Source organism: Mytilus californianus, unplaced genomic scaffold (genome assembly GCF_021869535.1).
Source record: "Mytilus californianus isolate M0D057914Y unplaced genomic scaffold, xbMytCali1.0.p SCAF_12, whole genome shotgun sequence".
NCBI lineage: Eukaryota > Metazoa > Mollusca > Bivalvia > Mytilida > Mytilidae > Mytilus > Mytilus californianus.
Window position 1 is genome coordinate 20,019,334 of NW_026262604.1, and position 11,679 is coordinate 20,031,012.

An 11,679-nucleotide genomic window follows, 5' to 3' on the forward strand; every position below is an offset into this window, starting at 1 on the left:
CTTTCATTTTGATTTGAGCAGATATGAGTTATAAGGTTAAAACAATAAAAGAATATATTAAGTAAACTATTGATTTTGCGTTATTGCATTTGAATAAGAGATCAACCATTTATCTTCAAAAAGGGGGGTATGTTTTTTTCTCAAAAAATATTCTTATCCCCAATTTGCTGAAGACACAAAAAATAATCTGGTCAAGCAGATGACCAAAAAAAAATATATATTGAATCCTGATTTTCTTCATACCTTAAAGTTTTAAATATTGAAAAAAAAAAAAAAAAATTATTGATAGCGTTGAAAAAGTAAAAAAAAAAAAAAAAAAATCTGACCCATACCCCCCCCCCTTTTTTAAAGTTAAATGCTTGCTCCCTAATTGATCCTCCCTTGTCTGACGTGTAAAAGTATAGAATTCAACAAAATATGCAAAATATATGTACGAAAACTTCATTCTCGAGACTTTATTAATTGCGTTCCGTTTATTATAACTTTTCTGTTTACATTTTAGTATCGATGTACATAGTTTTGGAATAGGCCTGTGTCGTACCAAATCATTTGTATCTCTTATTTTAATATATTAGACGTGTTACGAAAACACGGTGGGTAAGGTTGTCCTGCGAGAGAACGTTCTGTGCTGGTGATTCGGTCCTGACTGGTGCTGGTGATCATAAAAAATATGTAAACAAAGACGAAAATGACGAATTTTGACGTTTTCTCGCATGAAAAATGGAAGGAAACAGTTGAGATGTTTAAATTTTGTTTCTTATGGGTTCTTAGGCAAACAATTACAAATGTGACCCTCTAAACTGTTTCAGTAAGCGTAAAACAAAAGTGTTCATTTTTAGAAAATCTAGAACTGAAAAAATAAAACATAAAATGCTCCTGGAGTCCACTTTCTATACCCTAATCCACACGACAAAATTATTTTTTGAAAAACCTGTGCAATTTATTAAAATTGTGCATTTTCTCAGTTTAGACATGTCCTGATTCTGTGCTGGTGGGTCCTGTCATTGTGCTGGTGGGTCCTGATACGGTGCTGGTGATTTTGGGTAAACAGTTGGTTATATTTGAAACAAACGTTACAGAATTAATAGAATTGGGCAGATAATTGTATTCAATCGGATTTGTGACTCCTATTTTTACTTTTGTGCATCCATTTGGCTGTTTAATAAGCGTTTTCAAATAATCGTAACTTATATTACATAAAAGGGCAACATCTTCCGTCCAATATCAGATGAAAATATATCTAATTAGAATAGTTTTATTAAATATATGAAATGCCCTTAAATTGATGATTCTCTACATAATATGCTTACTAAAACAGTTTTAAAAGGTGCTTAAGGTTAAGCGACATGTATATTATAACGACAATAAACGTTTGACTGGTTTATTTTAGTTAAATATACGAGGTTAGATGATCTTACTACTGGTGCCTCTAATTTCTTCCTTGATATATACACTGTCTCCAATACATTTCGACTGGATAAAAAAAAACGACCTAGACTTGCTTTTTGACTGATGTTAACTTAGGGCGTGTTTTTTTTGTTCTTCGGTAGTGAGCCAGAAGAGGTTCATTCTGTTTTTTTTTTTGAAGATCTTATGGCTCTCTTTCACCTCTTTCTTTTATATAGGTAGTTTTGAAGGAATTTTGATTAATTGGTGTTTAACGCTACTTTCAACATTATTGGGCTATTCCGTGGTGGTCAGTTTAAATTTATAGATGAAGAATGGGGAAAGAAAGAGGACATTATTATTCATTTTAATCTGTCGCTTATCATATAAAAAAAAAGATGTGGTATGATTGCCAATGAGACAACTCTCCACAAGAGACCAAATGACACATAAATTAACAGCTAAATGTCACCGTACGGTCTTCAACAATGAGCAAAGTCCATACCGCATAGTCAGCTATAAAAGGCCCCGAAATGACAAATGTAAAACAATTAAAACGAGAAAACTAACGGCCTAATTTATGTACAAAAAATGAAAGAAAAACAAATATCTAACACATCAACAAACGACAACCACTGAATTACAGGCTCCTGACTTGGGACAGGCACATACATACAGAATGTGGCGGGGTTAAACATGTTAGCGGGATTCCAACCCTCTCCTAACCTGGGACAGTGGTGTGCATGTAAATGACTATTTTTAGCTCTTACCAGGCAGCCATATTCATATATGAAATCCTCCTGTCCCCACCCCAAAAAATGAATAAATATCAAATGGTTTTCATTTTATTTAACACAAATTTTAATTGATTGATTGTTTGCTGCTAATTTTTAACGCCCATGCAGTGACAAATACTTCATACATTTTCAAGAAAGCACGAGTTTAAAAGTCAGGTATATAATATACAAACTTAGAGATGTGATATGATTGCTTATGAGGCAACTATCCACCGGAATACAAATATGAAGTAGATGTAAGCAATTATAGGCACCCGTAAGGCCTTCAACAAATAACAATGTAGATGTAGAGTCGTCTATAAAAGGCTCGACATGAAAAGTGTGAAACAATTCAAACGAAAAAACTAACAGCCTAATTATACATAACAAAACAATTTACAAAATATCAAATATGAGTCGAGACATGAACCAACTACAACCACTAAACTACAGGACAGGCACATAAATAAATATGGCACAGTTGATATAAAAACGGAGATGTGGCATGATTGCCAATGAGACAACTCTCCACAAGAGACCAAATTACACGGAAACTAACAGCTATATATGTCACCGTATGGCCTTCAATAAATAGGCAAAACCCATACCGCATAGTCAGCTATAAAAGACCCCGAAATCACAAATGTAAACCTATTCGAATGATTAAACTAACGGCCTAATTGATGTACAAAAAAAAATGAACCAACAACAAATATGTAACAGCAACAAACGACAACCACGACAATCTTGACTTGGGACAGGCACATACATACATACATAATGTGGCGGGGTTAAACATGTTATCAGGATTCCAACCCTCCCCTAACCTGGGACAGTGGTGTAACATTACAACAACGTGCTTGTGAGCGCTAAACCCTCCCCGAAGATGGGACAGTGGTGTAACAGTACAATATAAGAAAAAAAAAAAAAAAACTAACATTAAGACAATAGACACAAAGCACCGAAATAATAGTATTTACAATGACTGGAAGTTTGTTCAAAGCTAATTACAATTAGTTCTGAAATAAATCTTGTTCTCCCAGACTTAAGTATCAATCAGTAAACAACCAACGAGTTTATTAGAATAAAGAACAAAATAGTCTGAGAAACGTCTGGTATACGTTGTATACTTGCATATAGATCCATATACAATGAAAATGTTTGAAAAGTGGTTGATCCGAAGATTTTAACCATCGAAATTTTGCAATAGTAATAATAGTTAGGACCAGAAGATTCCCTCAAGAACCACAAGAGAAAAATGATTTTGAGAACTTTCCGATATCTTTGCTTTATACAAAAATAATCCAGTTTGGTTACTTTAGTTTGATTTTTTACTTTATTAATTACGCTATCATACTGTCACTCCACTACTGAACCTCGTCCTGAAAATGTATGAAATATTTGTGACTGGACAATAAACAAACAACATTCAACCAATCTCTGCAAAACCCGCACAAAGCTCTACAGTCTGGTTGTTTTTTTATGCCCTCTACGATAGCAGAGGGCCATTATGGTTTTAGGTCTGGGCGTCCGTTCGTCCGTCCGTCCGTCCGTTCGTCTGTCTGTCCTGATTCAGGTTAAAACTTTTGGTCAAGGAAGATTTTGATGAAGTTAAAGTCCAATCAACTTAAAACTTACAAATGTAGTACACATGTTCCTTATGCTATGATTTTTCTAATTTGAATGCCAAATTAGAGTTTTGACCACCATTTCTTGGTCCACTGAACATAGAAAATGAAAGTGTGTGGGGGGCATCCATGTACTATGAACACATTCTTGTTTTTGGGATGTCTCCAAAGGCTCCCACCGACTTTGAAAGTGTTTAAGCGCCCTATAGCATGTTCCACATATATCTGATACCCAAACGATAATTGCAAGTTTATTTTTACATAATATTCTTTCTGCTCTTGTTCTACACGTAGTTTAAGTTAATGGCGCCAATAGAGGAAAACGAACGGAGAACGCAAGAGTTATTTTTATTTTTCCAACAATGACAAAATCCAGAGGAATTCTAATGTCATGCCTGATCAATTTAAGGCAGTACACTAAACTGTAGAGCATCATCATATTGTTCTAGGAAACTACTGTGTATGAACCTTATATGATACATATTGTCCACAAAAACCTGCGTAGGTATGCAATGCCTGTATCTGGAGTAAACTTAAACACGAGGCTCCTTGTCTTGTCTGAAAACGGCACGAAAATTGCTGTCAATTACCGCTTACGTTTCGGGCATTTTATGCCACCCTTCCACGTAATTGTCGAGGATGCAAAACCGGCGAATATCGATTCACATTTTACAAAGAACCCTTACAAGAGATTTTATTTTGTTTTTGTAAAGACGAGATTAGAGTTAAATAAATAAACAAGAAAATACATGCACAATCCCTCCCGTTAGTGGTTTTGTATCATTCCATCATAAAATGTATGAGAAGAACATAACCCGTATCACACTAGCAACTGGTTTTATAAAAAAATGTGTAGATCATAATTTTTTGAAATAAATGCATACTTTAATTAGGTACCAGGCTTATAATTTTAAACGCAAGACGCGCGTTTCGTCTACATAAGACTCATCAGTGACGCTCAGTTTATGGACTGCATTCTTGAAGCCCCTCGTAGAGGTATCCAAGTCAAATATACAGACTTATACTATTTAAAATAGTTAGAAAGCCAAACAAAGTTGAAGAGCATATAGAGTGTAAATAAGACATTATTACTCTTATCTCTTAAAGTTTTTTTACAATTTATATTTGTATCGTAGTTCTCAGAATCCGACTTCTTAGAGGTCACAGCCTTTCAGCATGAATTAGTTTAAGTAGAGTTTTATTATGTATTAATAAGTTGGTGCATTTTTTGGTGCATATTTGTTGGCAATTTAGGTCAGGTAAACAAGTAGAATTCATTAGATCAAATTATTGATACATAGTTGGTACATTCTTGGTGGCAATGTTTATACATGTTATACAAGGACTCTGTTTTAGAGTTGAAAGAATTGAAGGCGAGAAGGAACAATACAATATGAAACGTTCTGAAGGAATATGTTAATCTATGCAGATTTTGGAAGATCTTGTGAGGACAATTATAGATTCATAGAAAGGTTGTGCTACATAACTAATCATTTGTTTTTTTTTTGTTTTTTTTTGTCTGCACAGTAAAGGACACTTGCGTGATTTTTGTCCGCATGCGTGTTTTTATATTTTGTGTGCACCGTATTGGACACTGTTGCTTACTTCTCTTTTATACGGAATGTAACGAGATCCGTTTGTGGTAACTTTTGAAAGTGATGTACCGTGTGTGCCTAACATTTTTCCATGTGAATCTTCGAATTATATATTTTGTATAAATATTTGTCTGGAATGGACTTATTAAACAATAGATTAGTCGATTTACTAATATATTTTTATTTAACATCTCTTGATTATCTGTCATAAAATTGTCCGTTATTTCAATGTACCCGGCCTGACCTGAAAGTTTTATGATACTCGACCGCCGTGGCATTTTTGTTGCCAGAAGTGGGATCCAACAAGAACAAATAGTGACTTTATATATTTCAAAATATGGATAACCAGATAGATGACGTGTTTTAAAAGAAGATTTAAACAGAAATAAAATTTAAGTGATAAAGTTGATGCTTATTCCGATATATCAGAGGATGACTTTGATTTTGATGAAATTCCTAACCAATCTACTTCTAAAAATGTGTCTTGTGGTATGTGGCATTAGAAGAACAAGAACTAAATGTTGATCTGGTCTTAATTGCGTCAGCAGAGGATTTCAGTTTTACAATATGTAATTCACCAGAGGGACTTTCTGACGATGAGTAAACAGATTTATCACATGAATTAAGACTTATTGCTGAAGAGTTAGAGTCTGAAACTCCTATTGAATATACAAACTGTATTGCTGTTAGTGACAGTGAAGATGACAATTCTTCTCCAGAAGCTACGGTGGTGGACACAACTACAACTACAGAGATTTTGACTCAAATAAGAAGGATATCGCATACATCTACAGGGATGGGAGTATGGAGACAACCAGAAACAGCACTGTGTCCTATTCAACAGGAATAGATGCAGAAACAATAGACTTTGAACATTTGGCAATAACTGTAATAGATGAAATTCAAAAACAATTGAAGAAACAGAACGCTCGTTATACTAGTAATAACACCTTGTAGACATTACCGTGATTTAGCAGAGACAATAACATTTGTTCCTGACAATTCATTTTATCATAGTTATCAGTGGTGTGTAATGTATCCGATTTCATAGAGGTCAAAGCCTTTTAGCATGTGTTAAGTTATTATAAGTAGAGTTTTACTATGTATTAATAGGTTGGCGCTTTTTTGGTGCATATTTTGTGGCAATTTAGGTAAGGTTAACAAGTAGAATTTTGATTAAATTCTTGGTGCCGAGTTGGTGCATTCTTGGTGACAATGTGTATATAAGGACTTTCTGTTTTAGAGTTGAAAGAATTCAAGGCGAGAAGGAACAATACAATATAAATTATGTTATTCTATGCAGATTTTGGCAGATCTTTGGAGGACCCTTATATTTGTTATATATTTGTCATACAGAATGTAACGAAATCCGTTTGTGGTAACTTGTGAAGGTAATGTGCCGTGAGTGCCTAACATTTTTCTATGTGAATCTTCGAATCATATATTTTGTAAACTGTACATTATGTAAATATTCGCCTGGAATGGAATTATAATAAACAATAGATTAGTCGATTTACTAGTATATTTTCATTTAATATCTCTGGATTATCTGTCGTCAAATTGTCCGTTATTTCAATGTAATCGGCCTGACCTGAAAGTTTTATGATACTCAACCGCCGTGGCGAGGTCCTCATTGTCCTTTTTGATGGTATGTTGGGTGGTGTTTTCTTCTCCTCTTCTCTATGATACTCGCATTTGCCAATGACAAACGAAAGAATTGCACTTTTTTCAGGAAATCAGTTTGTAGAACCAATCGTTGCTCTGCCTTCAATAATTTGCTTTCATTTGTATGTACATGAAATATTTGCCACTGAACGTTAAACAAGCAACAATCAATCAATCATCAACTAATTAAGATAAGAAAATTAATGTATACTCTTTAATAATAACTAAAAGCTGCTTAATATATAAATATATTATTTTGCTCTGAATTCGGGAAAAAAAATTTTGAGTGGTACTCATATGTATTATTCATTTTATCTTCTTATCCGAATTCGGATAACAACCAATACGAATTAATATTGAATAAAGATATACCTATCCGAATGTGGATACGGATACTCATTGCATACTAAACTCTGTGAGGTAGGTCATCTATTCTTCTTATCCGAATTTGGATAAGAGCACTTATTTCTGCTTGGTAATGTGTTTTATGTCTTCTATCCAAATTCGGATAACATTAGTTTCTGTTCATATGTACATTGTCGATCTTGTCTTCCTTTTTTAACACATGATGTGCATGAAAGGAAGAAATCTGACTTGCATATATTTTAAATACCTTATCGTGTTGAGTTAAAATAAAAAAAAAATGTCGCCTACCAAAATTCTTATATCAGAATTCTCGCTTATCCGAAACACCCATCGACTTGAGCATATGGAAATGCTCAAAAGCAATTGGAAGCTGTTACTAATTCATAGAAAATGGACGTCACACTAAACTCCGACACATATAAATGAACCGAAATTTAAAAAAAAAACATACAAGACCAATGGCCAGAGGTTCCTGACTTCGGACAGGCGCAAAAATGCGGCGGGGTTAAACACGTTTTGTGTGATCTCAAGCCTCACCTATACCTCTAGCCAATGTAGAATAAACAAACACGCACAGTAAAACGCAGTTTAAAAAGTCCGAGTCCGATGTTAGAATAGGTAACAGAAGAAACTAAGCAAAATGACAATGATAACATAAATTAAAAAAGGACTACTAGCAGTACATCATAGAGTTGTTTCAAGTGAACTTTAACATGCGGAACAAGTGACAATCTCCTTACATGAGACATCGGATTTAACGTTCCAATTTCGACCGGACGTAGATGCGTTACGGTTCTTATACATTGTGCACATGCAAAATGTCGCCCCACCATATCACTGGTTTAACTGTTTGGCGGGGGAGTCTTTTTTGTATATCACAGTTACAGTCATAAAGAAAAAAGGGAAGCTTATAACAAAAGAGGCTTACACTGAATAGATAAATCTACTAGGAGTCCACTTTCTTCTTAGGGGATGCAACCATTGTTTTATAAAAATTTACACCCTCCCTTTTGTTGCTTCGTGACAGCTATGGTGTAATTGCAGAATGATACATTTACACTAACTTATATAATAATTCAAAATCAAACTTAAAGAGAAAAACATCTTTAGTGATTGCAAATGTACATGATGCGCAATTAGATTGGGATAAGATTGAGAAGTTGCTTACATACACATCATTTCGATTTGGTGGACAGTTGTCTCATTGGCAATCATACCACATCTCCTTATTTTTATTTAGTTACGACTATTTCTTAAAGAGTTACATTCAATTTCGGACGGAAAAGGCAAACAAAAAGTAAAAAAAAAATAGAATATTAACAAAGTAAAACGAACATTTATGTTTCATTAACAACGGCCCTAAAACAATTAGTTATAAATAACACATTACATTTGAAAATGTAATGGCCCCGTGGTAGTAAATTTAAAGAAAAATAACCATTCTGTTGCTTTTTACATATTCGTTTCTATATTTATTTTTATTGGGTATGCTGAAGGCAAAATATGGACCGAAAACTTAGATATCTATATATTATAGTTAGTACATAGAGCAAAAGACGACCCCAAAAATCTACAAAACCATTAACCGTCAACGTTCCGTAAAGTACATAATTTTCATTTCGTGTGTTATGTAACAAATGGCTATAATGATTCACGTCACATTTCCACAAAGTGCATTATAATTAAGACGAGAAGGCGGTTTATTATTTCCTGATAAAAATTAAATATTCAAAAAAGAATGCGGAATGATTTAAACCTTTTGTTTCCTCAAATACTATTTAAAACTGTAGTGTCGTTAAACTACACATAGTCAAGTTTATCTGTACTATTATTTGTCTGTTTGTCTTTTTATTTTTGGCCATGGCGTTGTCAGTTTGTTTTCGATCTATGAGTTTGACTGTCCCTGTGGTATCTTTCGTCCCACTTTTGTGACAAATATAACACAATACAATTAGGACATACAGTAGTTCATAAAATAACAGATTACGAAAATACATAGATCATTTTTTATGTTGTTCACTTTAAGTTCAGTGGCGAATAGTTCATGCATGTTCAGGACGATATATCAGGAGCACCATGTCCTTAGCTTTAAATACTTTTTTTATATAGGACTCTGGAGACGGTGTTGACCGGTTAAAATATAGTTTTGCATTACAGTAAAATAAATATCTTTTAATTCTTTTTTAATTTTACGATTTAATGAGAGAGAGAGAAAATAAGATTGGACGGTCTTGGTCCCTGAAATGATCTTCCGGTGTAGGTTTTATTATCCACAATGATGTGTTGAGGCTTCTGCATAAGCATATACAGAAACAGAAAATCTCAATTTATTGATATCTGCTACCTTGAAATATTAATCTTGATCTAGATTATCCTTCGATGCAATATAGTCCATATAGTATACAAATTAATTTTCATTGTAGGCGTGTCAGTGTACGATGGATTTGACATTCTTATTGTCGTCTGGGGATCAGTGGCTGGAATTGCTACTCTGACTATATTTGTCATCATAATATACATCCATGTTAAATCAAAGTAAGTAATAGAAAAACAAAGGATATAGGGTATCCCTCCATGACACAAAATCAGTACATGCACAGCAAAAACAAAAAACATACAATAAGTAAAGGAACAGCGCTTTTGTTGCTGTTCTTCATCTCTAAGTCACAGTTAGGCCTTCAACACGGAGCAAAAAAAAACAAACTCTCACCTCACTGCAAGTTTAAGACGGGCCCTAGCACCGGCTTGAGCGGAATTCTTTGCAAAAATAAATTTGGATAGACTTTGTCAGATGTAACACAACCTAATCGGGCCCGGTCAAAAAAGAACATACTGGAAAGTAGTACATATTTTAAACAAAATAGTTCCTACGCATATACATGTAGGTGTAAATCTAAAACTATGTAGCATATATTTGAGTAATTAAGGTATCAGATGAAAGGTGAAGGACTGGTGATCCTTGTAGAACACATAATTTACTGATAATTTTGAACAATACAAAAATGTATGAGTGAATTCTAAAATTGATGGCATATATTGCCTGTTTCTCAGATATGAAGTGCCTGGTTTGGTGTATCCAAAATTCCGGTAACCAGTGCAGTACGGTCTGATGCACGGACACTTTACAAACAGTATAAAAACACCATTGAAAGTTTATCACCTGATTAAGCATTACAGAAAAAAAACGATGTATTTTTCACAACTTGTTTACAGGAGAAGTTTTGTTTTATATATATATATGAATTGAAAGATGTTTTAGTGGTTGTCGTTTCACTCGATATAATACGGACAACGATTCCATTGTACGCCTTAGACTTTTCGATTGTTATTAAGTTATTAAAACTGTAGCTTTTGATCTTATCTTAAGATTCAGTGTTATATAAATAAGAAGATGATGTATGAGTGCCAAAGAGACATCTCTCTATCCAAGTCACAATGTATAAAATGTTAACAATTATAGGTCAAAGTATGGCCTTCAACACGGAGCCTTGGCTCACACCGAACAGCAAGCTATAAAGGGCCCCAAAATGACTAGCGTAAAACAACTGAAACATGAACACCAACGGTCTAGTCTATATAAAAAACGAAAAACGAGAAACAGTTAAGAACCACATCAACAAACGACAACCACTGAAACAGGTTCCTGACTTGGAACAGCTGCATAAAAACCCGAGACAGTAGTGTAACACGAGACAGAAGTGTAACATTACAACATAAAACGACACACTATTAATATCAATTGAAATGGCTACATGTATATCGATCAAAAAGACATTTTGCTTCTCTCTAAACGCAAGAAAAATATTCAAAATTGGGTTCTGCTCATTGTTGAAGTCCGTACGTGACATATCATTTCTTATATCCACGTTATATTGACTCTGTTTCAAAGCAGTCTCAGTGACATTCTTACCATTTTTTCTTATTTTATAATTATATAAAAAAAAAACTCCTCTACCTCCCTCTAACAGATAAAAAAAACCCAAACCAAATCAAACCAAACACAAAAACAAAAACAAACAAGCTAAAACAGAGATATAACCTAGTACCTGAAATATATTGAATCCCCTCACAATATAATATCTAGGATTAACATTGTGTTGCAGTAGAGGCTCTTAATGTATGAATAAAATTGAGAATGGAAATGGGGAATGTGTCAAAGAGACAACAACCCGACCATAGAACAGACAACAGCAGAAGGTCACCAACAGGTCTTCAATGCAGCGAGAAATTCCCGCACCCCGAGGCGTCCTTCAGCTGGCCCCT

The 11,679-nt window shown here is 34.1% G+C and overlaps 1 long non-coding RNA gene across 1 annotated transcript in view; it reads left to right on the top strand.

The window, feature by feature from the left end:
* The window catches only part of LOC127721512 (uncharacterized), a 37,834-nt gene that overhangs the window by 18,482 nt on the left and 7,673 nt on the right, over nt 1-11,679 (top strand). The window contains exon 2 of the long non-coding RNA XR_007991274.1: nt 9,840-9,951. This is a non-coding gene — a long non-coding RNA (uncharacterized LOC127721512). The remainder of the gene's footprint in view (nt 1-9,839; nt 9,952-11,679) is intronic.